General features: G+C 33.6%; 1 long non-coding RNA gene across 1 annotated transcript in view; it reads right to left on the reverse strand.

Moving 5' to 3' along the window:
- Window positions 1-15,453, reverse strand: part of LOC111633336 — a 52,276-nt gene extending 36,823 nt beyond the window's left edge. The window contains exon 1 of the long non-coding RNA XR_002758041.1: window positions 15,225-15,453. This is a non-coding gene — a long non-coding RNA (uncharacterized LOC111633336). The remainder of the gene's footprint in view (window positions 1-15,224) is intronic.
- Between the last annotated feature and the right edge of the window lie 1,461 nt (window positions 15,454-16,914).

The raw sequence follows: 16,914 nt of genomic DNA on the forward strand, positions 1-16,914 counted from the left end.
ATATATATATATATATATATAAATAAATCTCTATAGATAATTTATCTGTTCTCTGTGTTTTTTTTTTCCTCTCTCACTCTCATTATTGGTAAATCAAAATTTTCAAGAAATAATTAACAAGAAAATTGTGTGTGTCTTTATTGTTTAGCTTTGTAGAATGTACTGACCATAGATTATCAACTCCATCAGAATTTCTCTTCATGTACTTTACTTACAAGGGTTAGATAATGAGGAGAAATATTTGCATGGAAGGCGTCGATGGTAACAATCTATCACAAGACATTCTATCCTTCCATATATTAAGCTCGTAGCCAGGATTTGCAAACTTCAACTTTATCTGTAGTTTGCCCGATAGGCTTACACTCCGGAAGGAAAATGATATTCAATTGTAATCAATAAGTAATTGCCGCTTGTGTGTGGCAACATTAAGCTGAATACCCGTTATCTCTTTTTGAATATAATGAAGAAAGTCGTTCGTCTTTGGACGTGTAATTCACTCTTAATTTTTCTTGTTCAATGATTTTTTTTTTCTCTCTCGTCTTCTTTTATTTTAAATCCTCCCAACGTCAAAATTAAAATTGTTGATAATTATAATGGTTGCTAAGATATTTCGTCGACATTTTACTAATTATAATTCATTAAATTCCATCCATAATATTCCCTAAACGAATTTATAATATAATTATTATCTATATAAGTTTTCTTCGGTTTATTATACAACGCTAAAAGTAGGGAAATTATTAGTGTTTTTCTAGACAGTATCCCTTCTATAGTCACATATTTTAAAGTAATTACGAGCCTTGTTATACTAGAATTTTGTGTGATCGATTAACTAAAGGATAGACCCAATATTTGTCTTAGTACATTTATTTACAGCTTGTCTTAAAGCAATTTTAAGGACAGGTTTTTGGTCCTCTTTTTTTTTAATGGAGAACGTTTGTGATGCAAAGGCGAATTACCGTTTCTTTTCAGAATTTCTCGGAAGAATCGATTGTATTTACCAATTTTGTGTCCATTGTGGTAATTAAGTGGACGAATGTCAACAATAATAGCAGATGACGTTACTAAGAAAGTGGGTTGAATAATGTATCAGCTCCCGCGTAACGGCTCTTACATGGTCACAGGAGAATGGAAATTCAAAATACAATAGAGAAAATTAGACTGTTCCTCGCGAGATATTTCAAAGGTAATTGCCACGAGTGTTGTGGATCGTTATCGATTTTATATCATAATAAGGATTCTTCAATCTAAAAAGTTCAATAGGAGGAAAAAAAAAAGGAGGAGCGGATGGTACGAGCCTCTAATTTTGTGGGTAGATTTTTCGTGTCGGAAACTAAAGAAAAATAAGAATTTTGACGAAAAAATCATTGGTTCGTCTCTTCTTATGTTAAATCTACACGTTCCAAACATTAGTACAAGCTTAATTTTTCGTTACGGAGGCATTTTACCCAATTAGTACTTTATCGATCTAGTGGATTACGATGTTGGTCGGAGCATTTGGTCTCACCCAGACATGTCTCTATCCCATTATTGATGACAGGACCATGATTATTAAACATAATGTTCAAAAGTAAATACTCAGTTATACCTTCTTTGAATTTCAAGTTATTCGAATAAAAACCCACACTATCTTTATTACTCGACCCAGATGGCAAAAGATACTTAGATTTTACCAATCAAATCACATTATACTTTCAAAGCAGAAATGTAGTCACAGATTCTACACCCTTCCTAAGAGAACATCACAGATTTGACAACATGCCAAAAATAAAAAATAAAATATATATATATATATATAACTTATATAAGGGGGGAGAGAGAGAGAAATATACACGTACCTAATCGTTATTTGTATTATTATTATTATTTACTAAGCACGAATTTTCTTGGTAGAGAACGTAGCGATTTGTGATTTAGATAATGAGTTAATAACCCCGTGTAGCTATATCCGATTCTTAAAAGTGGAAGGAAAAAAAAAAAAAGATAAAGTGGGATAAATTTTATATTCATATAGAGGCAGGTGGTGAAGATCTCAAGATAATTTAGATTCTGGCCTGTAGGGGAGTGTTAACGATGAAGAAGAAAGCAGTCTAGCACCCAATCCGATATCACCCTCACCTCATTCCAATGGTGAGGGGGGGATGCATTAGTAAATGTACCATCTCTTTCTCTAAAAGAATCATTTCAATGTTTCTTTTTGTTTTGTATATCTCATCTCGAAAGAGAAAAAAATAATAATAACAAAAAAAAAAATTTTGTATTAAAAATTAGATAACGTTCCTAGGATGTTTAGGATGATCCAAACCGGTACTTTTATGACCTACATTCTCTATAAACTTAACTATAAATTGAGGGAGGAAAAAGAAAAAAAATAATATAGTAAAAATCTGTTCAAAATATCATTAGGTGAAAACGATTCCTGCTTAGAGACTAACGCGATTAAATAATAAAGTACGGACAGATCCGGTGACATACAGGAGTATTAAAGGAGTGTTTTATGTTGGCTAATTAATTTAGTTGGTCGAAGTCCTCTAAGGTGAGTTTAGAAAGCACAGGTAGAGAGAGAGAGCCAAAGTAATAATTATCCTACGAAGGTGGGACGTGGCTAGACATGTCACGACTATGTATTTATTTAGTTAATCGTCGAAGAGAATAAAAAAAAGAAGAAAGAAAATCAAGGCCGTTTTTAATTACTTTACTAATGTTAAATTTATTATTTGAGTCGGGTTTACCTTCCCGCCATCGGCGAAGGTCAATAGGTCAAAGTAAAATGATAGAACAAAACTGGTATAAATTGTAAATTTGAATATTTAATTTCTTTTTTAATAGTTGTATAGACGGGTGTTCTCTCTCCTTTATTTGATTAGCGACGAAAGAAAGAAATCATTTAATACAATATAACTCGAAACAAATATCTAAAAATAATATTACACTCAATTGATCGCATAATGAGCCTTATTTTTTTTTATATTTTACATTCAAATTCTATTAATAAATATAAAACATAATTCCCATCAATTGTATCGAAATATAGTATTTGAGGAAAGACGATCAAGTACACGTTTAGTATTCTCAGCGTAAAAAATTTCAGTTCACCGTCCTCTCTACTCAATTATTGTCAAGTTAAAAGTTCAGGGAAAGTCGAAACACGCTTTACAGGTGATTGATTCTAGATTCCCGATAACCTTTCTTAAATAGATAGATGAAACTGGTTTGTTTTATTACTATTTCCAATAAGAAAATTATTAGAAATTTTACCATAGTCCGTTCAAAGTGCATTGTTCTACTTGTGCCATTCAGCATGTAATTACACCCCCTGGCCTTGAACGCTATTGTTCTTTTTCTATTAATTGCACGTACGTAGATCTCTCTCTCTCTCTCTCTTTTTTTTTTTAATTTTACAGACTTCGAAAAGCCCGTTTTATAGACGGATGATAACTCTCGTAACGATTTAGAATAGGGGGAAGAAAAAAAAAATGGCTTACAAATATACTCTACCTTGTTGTATTGCATCGGACAATCGTTTTACAAGATGCAGTTATGTTTGTCTACTGGCAGAGTGAATAACATTCCAAAGAACATTTACAATAAGTGAACATCCACCCTGCTTAATACTACAAAATGTGCATCATTGATCATGTCAGATCAATAAGTACTGAACATTTTATTTTCATTGTGATGTTTGAAAACTAGGAAAATTTATTTTTCTAAAGAAACATTATGTCCGACGTTGAATCATTTAGTTTTTTTCAAAAAAAAACACAGCATAAATATGACGTATGCCGTATATATCTTTATACAACAATAAATATACCTTATTATTAATCTATGTGATTTCGATAGGAAATTTTTTTTTTGTTTGTCCGTCTGTGTGTTTGTGCGAGCGTTTTAAAATATATATAAATATTTTCTTTTTCTTCTTCTTTTTTTTTTATAGATTTATATGTATATAAAAAAAANATCACTTTTAAAATTCTAAATCTTATTTTCGAGCCAAGTTTGAAGCTTGTTGGGGAAAAATGAATTTAAGGCAATCTCAAAACTCCTCTATTTTTCCCCCAGGCAAAATTAAACATCATATTCGATCGTGATTTTATAATTGAATTTCTCCAAATGCTTCGTTGGCACATGCTGTAGATTGTCGTTATATCTACGGGCCTCGACTACCATAATTCCATTGCTGTTTTTTTTTTTTGCTGGAAGTCACAAGCCCCATGGGGTTTAAATTCACCTCCCCAATTAATAGAATCTAACTGTTATAATGATGAAAGTTAGTCGTTTTGAAATTATGTTTTCTTTCCTCTTTCTTATACTTTCTTCGACCTAATGTAATTATGATTGAGAAAAGCGAAAGAGAAAGAGATAGAGAGAGAGAGAGAGAGAATAAAAAACAAACAAAAATTCTAACACCTTACATTTGTAATAACGTTAGAAATCAAAGTTTGTGTCAACAACGTGCCAATTGCCATTAGGTTTGTAAATAGGAGCACTTTCTGATGAAAGATTCGGCAATTTCCTCTATATAATAGAAGGTGGGATTTAAAAAAAAAGGGGGGGAGAGTAAATTGATAATGACATTAATATCGAACAAACAAGAGAAAAAAAAAAAACGCCACCCCATTGGTTTATTAAGAGTATTCTCGATACTATATTGCACGTCTTTGTTGTCAACACCCTGACCTCNAATTTTATAACGCTTTTATGTAACTCTTCTTATATACAATGGCAGATAGATTATTGGTAATAAAACAATGTATTTTGCTCGTAAATACACATGTGGCCCATTTGCTCCCGCTAGCGATTTAATGAAAATTTGGGAAAATTTTTGCCTTTTATCCCCCCTCTCCCTTCTTCTTTCTCTTTCTGATATTTAAAATATATACATATATATATTTTTATATTCGTTACGTTCTTTTCGAATATTCGGTTATCTTTGTAAATTTATTTTAACGAGATCAAAGACTTAAAAAAAAAAAAAAAAAAAAAACTGTAAATTGGTCTTTTTTAAAACGCCACCCCATTGGTTTATTAAGAGTATTCTCGATACTATATTGCACGTCTTTGTTGTCAACACCCTGACCTCCTTTCTATTTATTTATTGAAATGATGGCAATTTCCCTATCTGATGTCTCTTTGTCCAGGTAAATGCTAGCCTTTCCATCAAAATCCTACACGTCTTTCACACCCAATATCGCGCCATCTCTCGTTCGAATTGAACACTACTACGTCTTTCTCCCCCCTCATCTTTTTTTTTTTTTTAAAAAAGGAACAACTTTTTCTTTCTGATTTTTCCCTCTGGCTCGTTCCATTACTAAAATAATTTTGTGATTTTGGTGAATTAACAGTTATTAATGNCCCTATTTTTAGGGAAATTTTAATAAAAAAAACCCTATTTTTACCCTATTTTTAGGGGAATTTTCCTTAAAAAAACAGTAGCTTCGTACTATCGATTTGGATACGTTTTTTTTTAAAGTATAAATATACTTTTATTAAATATTTTGATTATTTAATTCGATTTGTATTCTTTTCTTTTATTTTTTTGAATACTTTAAATAATCAGAAATTACTTTTTAAACTATTTAAATGAGAGTTAATGTTGCATTTATCCTAAGAATTGAAACAATCATCTATAAAAACGAATAATTCTGCTTATTATCAATTTCTTTTTTTTTCTATATATATACATATATATATATATATATATATATTTTTTTTTTACCTTTAATTTTCCCCAAGCTATTGTATAGAGGGTCCTTCTGTTACTACTGACAGGACTTGGATAAATTCTTGNCCATTATATATATATATATTTTTTTTTTACCTTTAATTTTCCCCAAGCTATTGTATAGAGGGTCCTTCTGTTACTACTGACAGGACTTGGATAAATTCTTGGTAACAGGAAGTCGGTGATTTTTGTCTGTTGTAATTTCTAGGTGAGTTGTTTTTAGAGAAAATTATACTCAGACATTAGGTCTAATGATTGTCACCTCTCTGCCCTCTTGCCAGACGTCTGTTCTTCCACAATAATTAGTGACACGTAAATTTGCTACATTGTCGAAATTACGCCAGGTAATAATACATGACCTCACCACATGACAGAAGGCCGCTACGTCTTAGAACTCAAGAACAATATGATTTCAGTAGTCTTGCCTGAAGTACTGGAATCCGTCGTATATTTTCGTATAGTATAGAAAATATAAAGCAGTTACAAGTAAATATATTATGCGTTTAAAAGAAAAAATACAATTCGGGAGCAATAAAACAATAGTAAATCTTGCTTACAAAATTACTCCATTGCTAAAGAAATAGCCAATTTTTTGGCTATAGCTTTATAACAGATCTCTCCTTCTGTTTATATACTAGATTTTATATAAAAAAAACTGCCTTTTTTTCCTTTGTATTTTATCATAAAGGCCCTATCTTAAGCTAGTTAAAAGGCATTTTTATAAATAATATTCTGGGTTCAAACACCAAATAATTCATCTTTAATACCAAGTAAAAATACGATTTTTAATATAATATCTAAGAAATGAAGATTCATTCTCCATCCATTTTCATGCTTCTATTTCTTTTTTTTAATCCGTATGTAGCGTGCCTATGGGGGATAAGCGTAGTTAAAATGGAATATTTCATTTTCTTTCATGTTTTTTTATATATACGTACATAGATTTTTTTAAATATAAATCTACACTAATGATTATAATAATAACAACAATTGGAAAAATACAGTAAATAAAACAAGTCGATTATTATTATGGTATGAAAATACTGGATAAGACTAAGTTCAAGCCATAGATAATTGAACTCTGTAGTGTAACAACGTCCAGCATCCACAAGGCGACAAGATGGCGTAAAAAATCGATTTGAACGAGCAGTTTTTTTTTTTTTTTTTTTAACTTACCCCTCTCCCGGGTAGAGAAGAGAGGAGAAAGAAAAAACATTAAAGCGTTTCTTCCTCATGCACAGTCATCGTCTGGCTGGTTGAGGGAAAAATCGTTTAATATAATCGTTGCAAAAAGACTAGATTCTTCGTAAAGTTCTTAATATTTCCGGTAGAAATTTTGTTTTTATTAACGTTATATTAATGTATTTTCTTTACAAATAATATTATTTAACGTCCTCTAATTATTATTTTAATTTTTAACAGATTTATTTATTTCTTTTTCTTCATCCCTCCTCCTCCTCCTCCTCCTCTTTGATTTGCCTTTATCAATACGTAAAAAGTCGGTATCAATTTTTATTTAAAATCGGGTAAAAACTGTAGAAGAGAATATTATTTATTTAAAATGTATTTTGCTTGCATTTTCTAAAAGCAAAAAAAAAAAAAATAAAAAAAATATAAAATATATCATCCAACCTGATGAAGTATTGATACAATTGCATCTAGCGAACATCTTGTATAGAAATCGTTTGAAATATTCTAGGGGTGTCGCTTGAACGCACTTTTCAATTTTCAGTCACTAGATGGAGCAACTGATGTCTCCAGGGAAAGAAGACCTCCCCTATCAGGCAGTTAAGGAAATTTCTACTTTCATCATATAGGATTTTGAAGGGGAAAGGGAGGAAGAAGCTCACGAATCTCCATGTTTTGTTTGATCCGACTTTCTACCGGAGAAGAGATGCTTAGTTTTGATTATCGTGTCTAAATATATAAGAAGTTTTTTTTTTAAATGGTTGGCTGATTGAATGCAGATGGTGTAACATGACAATAAATACCATTACACGAATAGTGGAAAGTGGAATATTTATCGAAAGAGACTAGAATAATCAGCAGGAAATCTTTCGCTTCACGTCCTTCCCTCCTCAGACATTAACTGTTGTAAAATTAATCAAACAAAAATCATTTGTCCATTGATGTAAGAGGCGATTAAAACAAAGAATACAAAGGTAGGAATGCCGGAAAAAAAGAGCTAATGAACGTGGACGTAGTAACCTCTCGTATGCACTCCGTACATGTTAATGGAAAGAAGGGATGCCTAAGGGAAACAATGTTATCCCTGCAGAAACATCGAATTAACACGGTCCAGAGAAGGTTTATACCTTCTCTATCTTCTTCTTCTTATGACCAGCCATTGGTCGTTATCTTTCTTGCGTATTTTTAAATTCAATAGAAACTACAACGACCTTCTAAAATCATTAATCTACAAAATAGTTTTTCTTCGCTTGTTACGTTGGTATAAAAGCGGAAACGGCAATGCGGATTTGTAGACTATGTTCTTCTCTCTCTCTCTAATGATATAGCGTAATGATTCAAATCTCTAAAAAATGAATCTCCATCGCCGTTCTCCCCGTAGAATAAAAGGTCAGCTACGTCTGACATCTGTCGATCAGCCTGGAGGATGTGGTGACAATCGAACCGATACATCTGTCCAGTCTTCTCTATCCAATTGATTTCCATCCTACAAATAGCCGGCCTCGACCTAAAAGGGTGATTACGGACTAGCAGAACTGCTCCCAAATGGCCAGTTAGTGACCATGGCCGTGGTTAACCCAATTGACCACTATCAAGTTTATTCAATTGCTCCCGTCCAGAATCGAGTGACCGCTCGGCCACCACCAAAAACAAAACACTTTTTTCCTTCTTCTTCTTCTTCTTCTTTCCCCTTCTCCGCTCTGATTAACGACAGTCGAAAAATATTATAAAATGTAATTCTGCAGAATATCAACGGCAGCTATTAAACGACCAGTTTATTACAGGAAGCCACGCTACTAGGGGGAAAAAACTGCTCACGTTTTTGCTGTCAGATGATACTTTTTGCGGAATCAAAGTGAATGACAAGCCAGCTAAGTACAGTAGATGTCTTGGATCATGACATTTAGATTACCGATAAAGAAGCGACCATAAACTATCCATCTCCGTACAGTAGAGACCAGCTTCACCCTTGCAAAGCTTCTACATTACGTAGTGAGAGTTTATGGTCGCAATCAATTATAGATTCGCAAGCAGTTGAAATCAGAAGACACGCTACAACACCTTTAACTGCGAATGCCACCAGTTGTAACCCTTTCATTACTTCTACAGCGATTTACTTTATCTTGATGGAAATTTCCGAGGCTATTTAAAATTTTTTTCCATCCATCAAAGGTATATATTTACTATCCGATAGTCTTTATCTTGTTAAAACGACCATTTAACATTTGGAAAATATTTTTTTCTCGCTCCTGTAATGTGATTACCGTGTCGATACCGACACCAATAATAACATCATTTAGTGTCCTAATATTTATACGGTATTACCGAAGATGAAATATACGAAATTTTCCAGAAATATTGAAAAATATAATATTTTTCTTTATTAGATGTATTTTTGTTATCAGTGTTTTAAAATGCTTTGCAAAGTTTTCAAAACTTGGATCGTTTACTTATCTCCACGATAATGTCAAAACGATTTTCGGTAATATTTTAGTGGTGGTCCGATATCCGTAGCGTGGCTCCACTTTATAAAATATTAATGTGTAAATTGGCAATACGAACCGAGGGGAGAGAGACACTTTTTAGTTCGTATTTCTACCAGTAGGTGGTATTAAAAAAAAAAGAAGCCTTGTTTCTAATCCCCAGTCAAGAATGCTCTGGCATTGACTGAGCTTTGCTTTTCATCCCTAATATATCGAGTCAACATCTACTTGGAGGTTGTCCTGTTGCTTAATGCACTCTCTAGATCCCTAGAGTGTGAAACTAAAGAAGCACAATTAAAAACATCGTGTTGATTCCAAGCATGTTACACAAGTCACGTATTACTCTAAGTGCTTGGTCTGACTATTAAGTTTCTTTAAAAATTCATTTTGTTCCCATAGGTGATGGGACGGCTAAGACACATAAAACTCTAAAAGTGGAATAGGTTGTCTAGGGAACTATTCCTTTACTCCATCTTTTATTTGTTGACGTATCGGTAACCTGTTTACCAACACCGTCAAATAACTTAATTCGGATTATAAAAAACACTACTTTAATTCACCGACGGAAGAACAAAGAACACAAGGATCTCTTCAAACTATTTCCTGCCCGTTTGTATGCGTTACGTTCAACGTCAAGAAAATATAATCTTTCAAACTGTTTCGTAACAACGTATTGTACTATCTGATATTACGTAGCTTTCGTTACATCGGGGATATCGCTCAGGGGTTGACTTTCCCGTCTGGCTTTCGTGATGTGACTAATGGAGAAGATTTCTTTTTCCGAAACAAGCATCTACAATCCACACAAAGGGGTAGAGGAGAGAGAAGTCTCTCAATCTTGTCGCCAGCTTTATTGATCCCATATCTCAGTAAACATTCTCTAGTTATGGGATAAAAGTTTTACCCCCTACTCTTTTCTTTTTTTTTCTCTGATTAGCGAGATCTATATCGTTTAAGAAATGGCGAATTTCGTTCTAATGGTTCTCTTATCCGATAAATAAAGCAAATAATAAAAAATCTAGTGGATCATTTTTACGTAAAAGTCTCACGAATACATGAATATACGGTATTAATAAATTGTTAAGAAATTCTATTGGATATACTGGGAAACAATACGTGTATTAGACGTATGGCGTCACACGAACATTACTAGCAATCGATACCCATTAAAAATCACGTGTTACTTAAGAGAGAGAGAGAGAGATGACAGTTTCCCGCATGCGTCATTTGAATTTCAAAATGATATTCTTCTATTATTTATAAGCCAAGTCGAAAGCATTTTGTAACTAATTAGCGATAATACGTTTGATGTTTTATTAGTATTATATATATATATATATTTTTTTTTATTGTTTTTTTTCACGAGACGATTTTTAGGAATAGAAAAGCACGAGAATATGAACAATTTCCATTCCGGATAAACAATGACTCTTTTATGCGGTTCCTTCAAACAGACATTAAAATGGATTGAAAGTGGCTTCTCTTGCAAGAATAGGACATCTCTATGCATAACGTGGACGTCTTTTGCTTCGGGCTTACCCCTACACATTAGTTCCTAGGAACAAAACAAGGAAAGATGTGCCGATGCTGACCGCGTAGTGGGATCTCGACAAATAGAATGTGATGTCTCTGTCACGTGATACACATCCCATCCATTAGAAAAGTTGCAGAAATTCTCAGGGGTCTCTCCACTCTCCATCACTTCATTTACATTGGACAGTATATCTTCTTTCATAACTCGTAAGGTCATGTTGCCTCATCATTCTGTTACAAAACAAGACAGGATGATGGAGACAACGCGACCTTAAGAGTATAATAAAATCTCCCGGTTCACTCCGTGCATTCATATAAATATTTTTTTATATATTTTTTTTTAGTATTTTTCTTAATAAAATATTAATATTTCGGTTGATAAAAATCAGATTCTTAGGTCTGTATCTTTAATTTTTAAACGGTATTAATTATCGTTAGTTAAGATGGTTTGATTGGTAGTTGCACATTTCCTTCGTGTTTTAAACTAGTTGATTATTGGTTAGAGGAGAAGATACTTCGCCTCTATTGGACGGAAAAAGGATTTTAGTCGCCGCTAAGACAACCCTTTCTGCACGTCACAGTACAGGATGATGATTATTGGCGGTTGGCGTACAGAAATTTTAATTAAGCTCTTTAATTTTAAAAGGATTTTTACAACACGAAAGGACAGATGTCCGACATTTCCTACTTTCTTCACATTTGGTGACAAACCAATATCAAAGGGCGACATAAGTCGACATCTAGGGAGATTAAGGTTCTTCTAATCCAGGAAGTAACCCTGCGAGTGAACTGATAATCCGATTTTCACCCCTTCCTACCTAAAGAGACGTGTACACAGATGCTGGTGGACTTGTTTTTTTTTCTCCCCTCCTTCTTCTTTAAACCTTTTTGATCTTTTATCTAATGGTTTTTTTACGTCTAAATGATTTATAAGATAAAAAAAAAGAAGAAGAAAAGGAGACAAAAAATTTTTACAAGTAAATGGCTACAAATTACAAATTAAAGGAATTTATTTTCTTTTTTATATTATTATTATTATTATTATTAAACGAGAAATTTAATTTTTATAGATAATTAGCTAGTAGTTTAAAGGTAATTTTTCGCTGTAAAATACACGTAGAGAATAGCAGTTTTGTGTCGAAAAAATCCATATAACATCGCTTACAATCTCCCGAAAATGGGGCAAGTGAACGAACACGAATTAGATTTGTTATTAAAGGCAGTCAACTGAGGAAATGCAATGGCGTCACCAAGAACGAATTGTATTAGAAGTCTTTACGCGGTAAAATTTATTTGCCTTTGAAATAACGAACTTTAGCCTTCTCTCCCCCCTTCGGTAAATTGGTACTTAAGCCCAACTACCTTCTATAAACAGCACTGGAAAACCATAAAGAGAATAGCCCAAACTTCTATCAACATACGCGTTTTAGAAAACACCATGGCAGAGTAAGCTAAAGGATATAGGTAGAAGGGAGTAAAGTGCGGGACAGATATCCTATTACCAGTAATAAGTGAGTGAAAGGAGACTACATTTTAAGGAGTAGATAGTTTTCGGTTTATTATGACTCGTTTTTGAAATGCAAATTTTACCCCGAAACAGGGAAATTACACGTGGAGTAAGCTTAAGAAATTAAAGCCGGAAAAAGTTGGGGGTAAAAAAAAAAAATAAAATAATGCAACACTTTTAAAGCTACAAATAAATGTATGGGTTTGGCCGTCATTAATATTCCTGTCGGTATCAGGTGTGTAAAACTAATGTTTCGGTAACAACCGTTATCGGTTACGCTTTTTCGAATCTAGTGTCTCAATTAGTGGTGAGTTTAATGCATTTCTCTCTCTTTCTCTCTCTCTCTCTTTTCCGATCTGTGAAAATTCTGACAAGAATAAGAGGGGAAAAAATTCGGCTCGTGCCGGCTGTCGACGTATAAGAAGCGAATTGCCAACGACGTATCCATAGCTCATATTCAATGTACCATCAGATTTTAATTCAAATAGGAAGTACTTTACATAAATCTTCGATTTGCAAGCTGCCACGAGGTGTAAAAGAGCAGCAATGCAGACAAACATTTCCAAGCACCTTCTGCCACCAACATGGCCGCGTTAATGTTCCCCATTATTAATAGCGTGATTTACTGCGCCCAAGAAGAAAAAGGGGGGTTACTCATGCTATCGATGATTTATGCTGATGGTATTTGACCCCTTTTATTCCTTCACACAACACTTGTAACCCTTTCTTGCAACTTTTCTGACCCCGCCGAAACGACACCCGAAACCAAAAAACGGATCACAATCAATTGGAGTATTATAAATGACGCTAATAAAATATTACTATTTTTGCCTCCAGGTGTGGCTAATAGTCTGTTTCCATTTTTATTTTATTTTATTTCTTTTTTTTCTTTTTCTCCGACGGGATCTAAGCGATTAAACTTTAAACGCGTGGGAATATTAATAGGAATATTTTAATTCCTTTCTTAATTTTAAATTCAGAAATGGTTTGAAAATTTTAATCATATTATTAGCCATAAAATATCAAAAATTTATACGTTAATAATCTCGTAAGAGGATCGTTAGGGGCCATCGGATCTCTCAGTCATCCAATATCGCAAATACCATTTAGGATATCAAATTGTTCGTCTTTCGATCGTTTCTTTAAGCACCTCCGACTGAAAAACCTTCTTCATGAAAACTTTATCTACTAAGTTTTCTCTAAGTTTCGGGGGATATTGGAAAACTAGATGACTCATTGTTCACAAGAGAAATAGCTTACGTGGAGGAGTCGGCAGCCATTTTTGCCCATCAATAGATGTATAATTGAGAAGTACCTTTTTTTTTTTCTTTTTTTTTTGGCCTTTTCTAATGTCTTCAAAGCTATGTATAGTTTACAACCGCGGAGGTTCACCTCCCCCGTATCGGCGTTGTACCTTTCATAAAAATTACATTCCATCCCGCTATTTTATGTCTATCATGGACTGCTCTTTATGCTATCTGTTTACTTTCCAGGTTTCTCATAATTCCGCCTAATGGAATCACTATAGTTGTGGAGTCACGTGTCCCGGGACACGTGATGTCTGTTTTCATCGGTCAACAATCAAAATTGACGTCAAAGGAGTCACCGATAGTTGAAAAAAAAAAAATCACAGCAAAACCCGAGGTCGTTAGATCACCATTTATGGATATTTTATTTCTTTTTTTCTCGTTAGGTAACCCCTCTATAAAGATTTTTATGAACTTTGGGTAGAATTTTGTTTTGGGTTTATATGTTTTTTACTAAGTAACCGGGCTACGCCCTTTCGTCCAAGTCTTCTTGACCTGTTGAACCATCTTGGATCATGAATACTGCACAGTTTAATCAGCTAATTACCTTCTTACAAAAGTCGATACAGCTTGTTCTGCTATGATCTAGAATATATCCTAAAGCGATTTCTATCTACGAAAAGTGCTTAATATTTCAATTGAAATGGAAGTATTCTTTATCCTAATTAATGATATTTTTAATTGTAAATTTTGGTAAGTTTCTTTGTCTTATAGTGTTAACCGTCATTACAATTATTCGACTGTAAAATCAGAAAAAATGGAGTTAAAAATAGTCCATTCTCTCCTTCGATCTTAAGCGAAATAATCAAAGATTTAGTGGGTCAATATTCAAAATTTTGCCAACAACTACTGTAGGAAATTTTTTTTATTATTTTTTATTTTTAAACAGAATAAGATTTAAGTAAAAAGATTTTTAGAATTATCGATATTGTAAAATAGATGAAATCGTAGCATATCTGTTTTAAAAGTATACGTTCTATCAATCATGTAGTTCAAGTAGATTGACTACTGGGAACCGATAACATACGATTCTGTCAAAGACACAAATAAAACAGAGTAGCATCTTTTCATCTGGTAAATGCGAACTTTTAGTCCTCAAGGACTGCTTAAATATTCGACTCGCCGGACAAGTGACACCAAATTTGTCACCGATGCCCGACTGTGTCGTGACTTTGCTGTCGCCTTGTTTCTTCTCCCCGTGAGAAAGGCTCAACATCTTTGATAATATTCAAAACCATTTATTACAACGTTATCTTTTATAACATCGATAAATGTATCGGGAAAGACTTGAATTTTTAAACCTGTTTTTAAATTAATGATATTGCTTTATATTCTCTCTCTCTCTATATATATATATATTTTCGAATATATCTAAGATATAATATTTATTTATATTATATTAAAACGGTAATAATTTAATTGACAATTAAAAATCTTGTAACCTAAAGTGTGATGCTTACACGAAAAGAAACACGGCTTACCTCTCCTCTTCCGCCTCGTATTTTAGCTTCGGTTAGAGTAATCCAGTGGAGAATTAAAGCCCTCTTATCGTGTTTAACACGATCTCGCTAGTCCCCTGTCGGATAGCGAATTGACCTTCCTGTCTGGACAACTGGGCCTCCGATTCTAGCCGTGTCACGTGATACTGCCAATTCTCTCCGACCTAGTGCAGTTGGTCATCACTGCCGGACTCTGTCGTCACCAGGAGAAGCATCATTCACAGGGGCAAGTCTCTCTCGATTTTGTTCGATGGCGTGTCGTAGTTTATATATATATATATTTGTTTTTTCCTTTTATCTTATTGAATTTTTAACGGGATGCATCAGAAAATAAACAAAAGAAGATTTCACTGGTTTTATGAAAATGTTTTATCTCTTTTCTACAAAATTTTCTAAAATATATCGATTAAAGAAAAGAAAATCTTCCTGTTAGAAAACGTCAGTATCTTTTAGATCATTCGAGTTTAGTGAAGAATATATATGTCGGCGTGTTTAAAATTTAGTTGCTTATCACGGCGTGAGTGACTCGGTTAACAAGGCCACTTAGCTACAAAAAAAAAATCCTCCAAGTTTTGCTAACGTCACTTCTTATTCGTAGCAGTTAATACTTTTGTCTTTGTGAATAATTCATCGCCTTTCGGAGGCCAACCTTCGCCAACATAAAAAGCATTCAATTAATTTGATAGAAAGGAGGTTCTTTTTAAGCTACTATCTTCGCAGGTTGTAAATTATAGAACACCCTAACCCCCCCCTTTTTCTCGGTATAAAGAATATACTAACTAATCTTGTCCAGAAAAGCGGGATTATTTTAAAATAATAATTCTCCTCCAACGTTGACTATACGTAACAAAAAAAAAAAAAATATATATATATATAATGGTTATAAGATAAAATTGATTGGAAATATTTTATCCCATGCCAGCGTGTAATTGTTTCTAGAATGGATATGATGAAAGTAAGGTGCTTAAAGCGATACCTCGTCAGCTTGACAGAGGAACCCAATAACTCTGTAAGACCAGACAGAGTTCAATTTACCTGATACACCCCTCAAGTCACGTACAAATAACAGAGAGGTTGCACAACCAGATGTTGCTAATCCCTCCGGCAAAAAGATTCTGTTTAAATAACCAGAATTTTTCCGCACACGTGAATCTCTCTCTCTGAAGTTTTACGTGCACAATTAAAAAAAAAAGAGAGAGAGAGAGCGGCTATCTTATATTCTTAATATTAATCTCTTACCCCGGATGGACGGGACGAGTTTTTTTCCCCCTTCTTTTCGTATAGAAAATCGAGATTTTCTATCCCTTTTTTTTATAACAGAGGAGAACAAAATTCTGGGGCAGCAGGCAAAACAAAAGATTCTGTCTACCACGTTTTATTGTCAGTGTACGGCTTGGTAATTAGTCATGCCCTTCCTTCCCTCTCGCTCAGAATTTTTTTTTTTTTTTTCACTCTCCACTATAAAGTAATGTCTCCCCTACCCAGACAATCGATTTTTTCTTTTCCACGATACTGTTAACTAGCCGTGTACAAGTTCTTTCTTTGCAGTCTACATTGTTAAAGAATAGAATTTTAGAGGATTCCATCATCCGCCTACGACTTAAAACACACACGTAATTCCTCCGCATCATTAAGTTTAACGCCGTTTCTAGCTCAAGATTTGTTGTCGTCG

The sequence above is a fragment of the Centruroides sculpturatus genome, unplaced genomic scaffold (assembly GCF_000671375.1).
Source record: "Centruroides sculpturatus isolate CEXI.00-Female unplaced genomic scaffold, Cexi_2.0 scaffold888, whole genome shotgun sequence".
NCBI classification, from domain to species: Eukaryota; Metazoa; Arthropoda; class Arachnida; order Scorpiones; family Buthidae; genus Centruroides; species Centruroides sculpturatus.